Below are 8646 nucleotides of genomic sequence, written 5' to 3' on the forward strand. Positions count from 1 at the left end.
CTAAAAGAGCTAGAGGTAGACCTAAAATAACTCTAAAAGTAATGGTGATGAAAGATATGTATTACTTTGGTTTCGTATCATATATGACTTCGAATAGAATTGATTGAAAAACAAGAATAAATGTAACCAACATAGAATATAACCATGCTGAATGTTTTCCAAGCCTCAAGGCTGATCAAACAAATGGGTTTTATACTCACTAAATGCTATAGTTGTTAACCTAACACCTCTCCCTCTCCCACCCTTCTCTCTCTCTCTCTCTCTCCTTTTGTATTTGTGTATGTATGTGTGTATATGTATTTGCTGGGGGTTTGAAGGGACTAAAGATAAAATTAAAGTGGAACCCGAGAGGGTCAACGTTGGAACCCATGAACCATATATCACGTGACCCGACCCCATGGGGCATGGTGGGTGTGGGGTAGGGGTGGTGTAGAAGTGTCTAAGTAGAACCCGTGATGTAAGCTAAAGTGGGGACGCTCTGCATATTATTATGTGGTTACAGTTTCCACTTGGATGTGTTAGATAAGCATAAGCATTCGGGTATTGTTTCATTTTCAGTTCGGTAGCTTCTACCGGTGTTTTTGTCTTCCCCTTTCTCACATACAGGGAGCTAGCTAGCCTCGCCTGTTTGATGATATACCAAAGACCAAGTACGGCAATTAGTAGGCAAATTGATTTCCTCGACATGGTTCTTCGTGGGCTCTAGCTCTAGCGCACATGATGTGTAGCCACTTGAGCTAGCATGTGATTGTGCAAATAATACTGTGTTTCCGTGTCTCTCTATGTCTGTAAGAGAAAGAGAGAGAGAGAGAGAGAGTTCTCAGTAACTACTGCATACAAATTAATAAGCTGATAGTGGGTTATGAACTTTTTGTCTCGAGTATTGCTGTGGATCTTCTTTCTGTTACAGCATTTGATGAGATTTCTTTTTATTTTAAGGGTTATACTAGAGTTGAATGAAAACCATTCAACTTTCACCCAGAGTAATGAAGAACGTTTTAACATCCCGTGTGAGTGACCCTAAGAAGGTAAAAGAAGTCAAACTCAAAACCACACACTTCCTGAGACGAAAATCCTTGCCAACTCCACCACCCCTTGGGGTTTGATTTTTTTTTTTTTTTTTTTTTCTGAAATAACTTGTTTATCAATAAGATCAATACCTTTTTTTTTCCTTCTGTTTTTTTAGGGGGTGAGGGGAAGTGTGGGAGAGGGACTACAGTTTCTACCTCATGAAACCCTTTTCCTTTTGAATGTGTAATGCCATTTGTTGAAAAGTAGTGGAATAATGTGGATATTTTTTTTATTTTTTTTATTTTTTTTTCCAGGTGAATGAATAATTTGTTAAAACAGAAAAAAGAAGTCAGACAAGTCAAAATGACCAACCAAGGAAACTCAATCTCAACTTAAGGGTGTTAATCGGTTCGGTTTTGATTTAAATGGTGCGTTTCAGTTTGGTTCACATTTATCTAGCTGAAACCAAAACCGCACCATTTACTATACGGTTGCGCTTTCTAAAACCACAATCGTTTAGTAAACGGTTTCGGTTCTATGGTTTTTAAATGGTTTTGATTTCACTGCTTTAAATGGTTTCAGTTTCGATTTATTCTATACGGTTAGCAATCGGTTTGCTAGTTTATTCACATGTTTACTAAAATTTGCTTTTGGTGATAAATGATTCAATCTTGAGAATGTGAAATGCAAGCCATTATGTTTTGTTAAAACAACCAAACAACTAAGTAAAAGAAAATATTATATTGAGAAAGTAAAATGCAAACAAAACTACTAAATACTACTGAACATCGGTAGTAGTGGTGGATGATGCTAAAGTAGGAGTAGAAAGCTCTAAAAACACATCTTCCAAGGCTTCAAATAATTCTTCTTCATCCATCTCAGCTATATGCAATTACTTAGAACATGAAATTAATGTCCAAAGAATTTCATACGAGGTTAAAAGAAAAATTATTACCTCCAAAAGTTGCATCGTACATCCAATCACACAAGCATACTAAAGCTGCAAAATCCCAATCGTTTTTATTTTAGGGTTTTTATCTTTTTGGAAATGATATATCGATTCTACCCCCGCCTTATTTAATCGTTAAATGGGTTAATTGGATCGGTTTTGACGGTTTGTACGGTTCAGTTTCACAGTTTTAATTCGGTTTGAAACCAACGGGTTAAACGGCTCAGTTCGATTTCGACCCATTTAACTAATCGGCCTGAAACTTGAAACCAAAACCGAACCATTTACTTTGCAGTTTCAGTGTAAATGGCTCGATTCGATTTCAATAAATGGTTTCTGATACGGAAAAATTTGTCCGAACTATCTTTCCTACAGTTTCAGGTGCTTTGGCCGACCTGCACAGAAGAGATGACAGGGGAGAGCCGGGCTGACCCGACGGGGGACTCTCCGATGCCTAAGTTAGACCTTTCCACAACAGATGCTCAAGAGAGCTTTAACAGTATGAGAAGTGAGTAATCGATCTTTTGTGATGGAGGCTTACCTTGGTATTTATAGGCTGCTGATGGAGGGCAAGTGGGAGACGATTGTGAAGAGTCTTGTTTAGGCGTGGAGTCCTCAAGGGGAGTGGTTCTGTGATTCTGGGAATATTCCCCTCTTAACTCGGAAAGGCCAACCGTGTGAGTCTATGATGACGTGTAGTGGATAGAGTCATGTCCTCTAGAATAGGGATTACGTTCCTTGAATGTAGGGGTGGACGAAAACACGTTTCTGGAAACCTTATTGTTGACGTCAGGCCGAGGTGGCAGCACGGTTAGATGGAGGCCGAGGTGAAAGCACGGCCAAATGGATGCCGAGGTAAAGCACGGCCTGACGGAGGCCAAGGAGGAGCACAGCCTGATGGAGGACGAGGTTGAGCACGGCCTAATGGATGCTAAGGTAGCAGCACGGCCTGATGGAGGCCTAGCCTAAGCACGGCCTGACAGAGGCGGAGGTTGAGCACGGCCTGATGAAGACAGAGGTAGCAACACGGCCTGATGGAGACCGAGGTGGAGCACGGCCTGACGGGACCGAGGTAGAACACGGCCTGATGGAGGCCGAGGTATCAGCACGGCCTGATGGAGGCCGAGGTAGCAGCACGACATGATTGAGGCCGAGGTAGTAGCACGGCAAGATGGAGGCCGAGGTGGAGCACGGCCTGATGGAGGCCGAGGTAGCAACACGGCCTGATGGAGGCCGAGGTGATAGCGCGGCCTGATAGATGCCAAGGTAGCAGCATGGCCTGATGGAGGCCGAGGCGAAGCACAGCCTGACAGAGGCTGAGGTTGAGCACGGCTTGATGAAGACCAAGGTAGCAACACGGCCTGATGGAGGCCGAGGAGATAGCGCGGCCTGATAGATGCCGAGGTAGCAGCACGACATGATTGAGGCCGAGGTAGTAGCACAGCAAGATGGAGGCCGAGGTGGAGCACGGCTTGATGGAGGCCGAGGTAGCAGCACGGCCTGATGGAGGCCGAGGTAGCAGCACGGCCTGATGGAGGCCAAGGTTATAGCGCAGCCTAAAAGATGCCGAGGTAGCAGCATGGCATGATTGTGGCCGAGGTTGAGCACGGCCTGATGGAGGCCGAGGTCTAGCACGGACTGATGGGGGCCGAGGTAGCGGCTCAGTCCTGTTCAGGTTTGCGTACATGGTTCAGCCGTGCTGAGGAAAGTGACATATTTTGCCTCATCAGTTTCAATTTCAAATTCACATCCTTGGCTCAACTAACTAAAACAAACAAAAAAGGGATGAAGCAACCAAAATGTGTACAGATTAATTATTTGGTATTCTCACAAATAGATAAATGGGACATCTCTTACATTTTTACTTTATTTTTTCAAACAAAAACTACCATGATATTTTTTACTTTTTATTTTTTTTTCTTTGGTGGAAAAAACTACCATGATTTATTAAGAAGAAAAGCCCCGAGAGAAGGAATCCCATTGGGGAGGGGTACAAGAGATGGAAGAGGAAGGGGGAACAATCCACCATACGTGTGTTAAGAACATAAAGGAAGCCCAAGAACAGCAAGCCCATGGGTCTCAACGTTCCATGGGTCTCAACGTTACATAAACGAGAAACAAAACGAAATCTAAACGAAGCAAATTGATGTACCATCGAATAAAGACATCCTTCTCATATGGGGCAGCTGAAAATCAATGCTGAAGAAAGAGGATCTAGTCATGAAACTTTAGGGCGAAAAATCTGCAACATCCACAAGAATGAGGGGATGCCCTCCAACAGAAAGAAGAGAAAAGGCAGTGCACAAGGGCATGCATAATAATCTTAGGATGGGTGTTACATAAGCTACATAAAGATCGTGACCTTTAAGGAGGCTTTTCCTAGCTTAAGAATTATTGCTTTGAGGGGAGGCATCTAGAAAGGAGCAATGCGGGAAATACTGGCCTTTAGGCTGTGCTTGGTAGCCAAGAGAAGAAAAGAAAATAAATGAAATGAAAAAAAAAAAAAATAGAAAGAAATGAAATGATAGAAAAAAAAAAAAAATATATATATATATATATATGTTTGGTAACAATTAGAAGAAAAGAAAAGTTTTTGCATTTTCTTATGAAAATGTTTTCTTGTGTTTTTGGCATTTTTTTTTTTCAACAAAAGAAAACTTCACCATTCCCAAGATGAATTTTGAAATTGAAAAAAGAATCTTCTCTTGGTTCAGGACATGCTAAGCACAAAGAGAATTTCTTAAATCTCTTGGCTACCAAACATAGCCATAAAGACCGAAAGGATGTTACTATTCCTCATAAAGCACCATCATTGTCAAGCTAAAAGAGTGATACAAGAAAAACTGGCCCGTAAGATACATCGACAAAAAATAAGCAGTTTTCCCCTCCTACGATGAAGCCATCCACAGGGGAAAATCTCCTAACTAAAAACAAAACCAATCCCTGAAGATACTAAATCTAGGGATGAAATACATTTCTATTCCATAAGAGGACTCAACTAAATCACTTTTGCGACAAGACAATACAATCAGATTTTCGACCAATAGAATATATTATTCCCTTCAATCCAAAAATGCCCTTGTTCAAACTATGACAAATACCAAGAGAAGTTGAAAATTGGCATAGTGAAGACAAGGATGGAGGAAAGAAGTGACTCAATAAGACTCCGTTCCATGCAGTACAAAGGAGGTTTCCTTCCAACCCTAGAGTTTAGAATAAACTCTCTCAATGATTCTGTAGGCGGCCTTTGTCTTGGATGGGCCAAAGGTTGTGGAAAGCCCAACATATGTATCTACCTAAGTCAGAGAGCGGAGAAACTGGATGTAGGGCAATGAGAGAGTTGGTTAAGGGATCTGTATTGGGGCTAAAGAGGAAACAGGACTGATATAGTTCACCTCTTGTCCAGAAGATAATACGAATTCAAAATGAACAAGATACACTGGCAGTTTGGCTCAGTAGTGCTAGCAAAGATTAGACAGCCATAGGCAAAATTTAATGAGAAATGCATGAGCAACCGGGAAAGTTAAGGGTTTGGGCTCAAAAAAAATATTGGGGTAGGGCCTCTTGCCACATGATAAAATAAATAAATTAATTAATTAATTTAAAAAAATGGTTTAATGGACATCCTACAGCCAATGATAGTGCCATTTACTCGGAGATTGTATTCCACAATTAGTCCGAGTGTTGAGACTAACAAGATTGAGAAGGATGTGCTCATTCAATTCGGTCATAAGCTTTTCTTAAGTCAATTTTGATGACCATTCACCCGGTTTTACCTTTATTTATTTATTCATTCATTCAAGTTTTACCTTTATTAGCATATCCCCAAAAGAAAGAGTTTTACCTTTATTAAACCGTTGTGAAATGTAACACTTCATGCGATACACAGATATTATCAGAGACCTAGAGGGTAGGAAAGCACATTGATCATGGCTAATAATGGAATTTAGAAGGGGTTCCAACTAGTGGTGCAAGTTTGGCCTTGATTGTCTGAACCCGACCTGATCCCAAACAAGTATCGACCCGAAAATTTTGGGCCCTGAGAGTCGGCCCGACCCTGAAGTTTCTGACCTTGAGTCAGTATTAGGGCGGGTAAGGGTTGATGTCTTTGGCCCGCCCAGCCCGCCCTGAACCCAGCCCTGATTTTTTTACCATGAATTTGGCCCTGATTTTGGCTTGATCCGTTCCTAGTTTTTGCCCCTGATGTTGACTCTGGTTGTGACCCTAATGTTAACCCTGATATTAACCTAATTTTAGATATTGTTTGACATTGAGTCATTGACACCTCAAACCCCCTAATATATCTTCTCACCGATCTCTCTTGCTTTTTTTACAAAAAAAAAATAGGATATACCCGGTCCTTGATGGCAAACCAAGGTCAGGTTTAATCAAGGTTATCCCGACCCTTGATGGCAAATTAGGGTCAGGGTCACTCCGCCCTGACCCTGAAAAATCAAGGTCAATCAGGGCGGATAAGGGTTGGGTTGAACCCTGAAAGGTTGGGCCTGGGTTGAAGTTTTGCAACCCAGAATCAAGGTCAAAGCGGGTTTGGGCCTAGTAAAGGGGACTTAGGGTTGGGCTAGGGTTTTAAAAAGCCCAGCACAACCCGGCCCTCTTGCACCCCTAATTCCAACCTATTAACTAGGCATTTGGCAATAATTTTGTACAAAACAGAGCACAAGTTCAATCGGGCGAAAATGAAAATGCCCTATGGACTTGGGGTGCTTCTGTTGTGGTATTAAAATGATCACAGTCCGATTAAGATCTTACAACAAAAATCCATTAAAAAATAAGCGCGGATCAAGTTCACATACGAGAATGGTTCTTGTACGAGTCTAACCCACTCACATGGAATCATCACAAATGAAAAGCATTGTGGTGGATTCCATGTTTGTAGATCAGATTGTAGGATAACAATTCTCGTACAAGAACCTGATCCACACTCTGAGAAAAGAACCTCTGATCCTAGTTTGATTTAAAAAACTGAGCAGGCATATCATCCACCATGCAGCACCAGACACAAGATAGATCTTTCAAAGAACAAAACTTTTTTCGAATAAGCCAAATTTGGGACCCTGCAGACCCATCCTTTTTTCTATTCAAAGTCACCCTTAGTCTCTATGCTTTTCCCCGAAAATTCTTTGAGATGAAAAGATGTCAAAGGGGCTTCTTTACTTCCCAAACAAATCCTCCTACTTCTATATTTAAACGTTGGTTCATCAAGAATACGTAAGAAAAGCACTTCGAATTGTTGATTCATCGCCAAAGATGGCAGACTAGGGGCTTTGTATGTCTTAATATGAAAAGTGACGCTTTCATGCTTTAATCCATTAGGCAATACAATGAGAGCCAACAACAACAACAACAATCTTTCATTGGTGAAAACATGAGTGAGTAGTTCATTCATTTACGGAAAAAAAGGCAAGAAAACACTATCCACTTGTGCAACCACTGCACCAGCACACAAATGCTATCTTCAACACATGGGGCCGGCGGGGGGGGGGGGTTTAAGCATAGACATACGCAAGCGGGTATTTTCTTTTTCTCAAAAAAATAATAAAAATAAAAGCTGATGCATTTAATACTTTCATGGACATGGTTTCCAGATTTTTGGGAGAGACCATGTCCACTAGTCTCAATTTATTCAGGAAGATGATAGACCTCGAGCCAGACATTGCCCTCTGTTGAAGACAGGCATACTGAATACTGGGTGAACCTCCTGTTACCTGCATAAAAGGAAGAAAAAGAAATTCTAGAAACTCTAAACTATCATCTCCTGTGACTGGAACTCTAGGGCCTCCCACAGACCAAGTAAGATATACATGACAACTTCAGAATTCAAAAACCAAAGAGGTCATGGAGGAGTTGGGGGAAATTTTACAAAAACTGTCCATATAGATTACCTCTAAGAAGGCAAAGTACTGAAGTATTAAGACACTGTCTCCATGTATGGGAATATAAGGAGTTTTATTTCAAATTGAACTCCTTAGTTTCTGAAATCCTTTCTTGGATGTTCCAAGTCCAAGAATATGCCGAGAAACAAGTTGAGGAATCGTGGGATGAATTGATGAATCCTAAAATGTGGTGATTTACACACGAATATTTATACCATTTGAATTCAAATTGATCGAAATGAAGAAAGAAGTCAAACCTGGTACGAGGATCGAGTGAGAACCAATGCAGCACCGCAAGCAAGGTTGAGAGCCTCCTCTTCATCGAGTTTTGAGCTTCCAAACTTCTCTTCTCCTCTGAAACAATCAAACAACGCAGTGCGTGAGCAAGGTCGAGACCTTGACGGGTTTTGATTCCGAGCTTTTCTCTAGAGAAAACAAAACAGTGGCGCAAGTGAGGGGAAGAGAAGGGTTCTGATTTTACTTTACTTTTTGGTCGGAAATAAAAAGGGGAATATTAACCTAGAAGTGAAATTTTTTTTATAAGTAAAATTTATTCCCCTGGCAATCAAACACCTCAAATTAGTTTCCCGTGGAATATAGATTCCACTTTACATAAAAATTTTGCATTTTCCTCGCAACCAAACAAAGCCATAGTATAATTAATGCTTGAGATGCTTCTTTTCTCCATAAGCACATAATTTTAGAGTTTGTGAAGGTGGTCTTGAATTCAATGACAACAGATCAATTTGAGGAATTTGAGATTTTAGACAATTGAGTATTGTTGAACATCAT

Source organism: Macadamia integrifolia, unplaced genomic scaffold (assembly GCF_013358625.1).
Source record: "Macadamia integrifolia cultivar HAES 741 unplaced genomic scaffold, SCU_Mint_v3 scaffold39, whole genome shotgun sequence".
Lineage (NCBI taxonomy): Eukaryota > Viridiplantae > Streptophyta > Magnoliopsida > Proteales > Proteaceae > Macadamia > Macadamia integrifolia.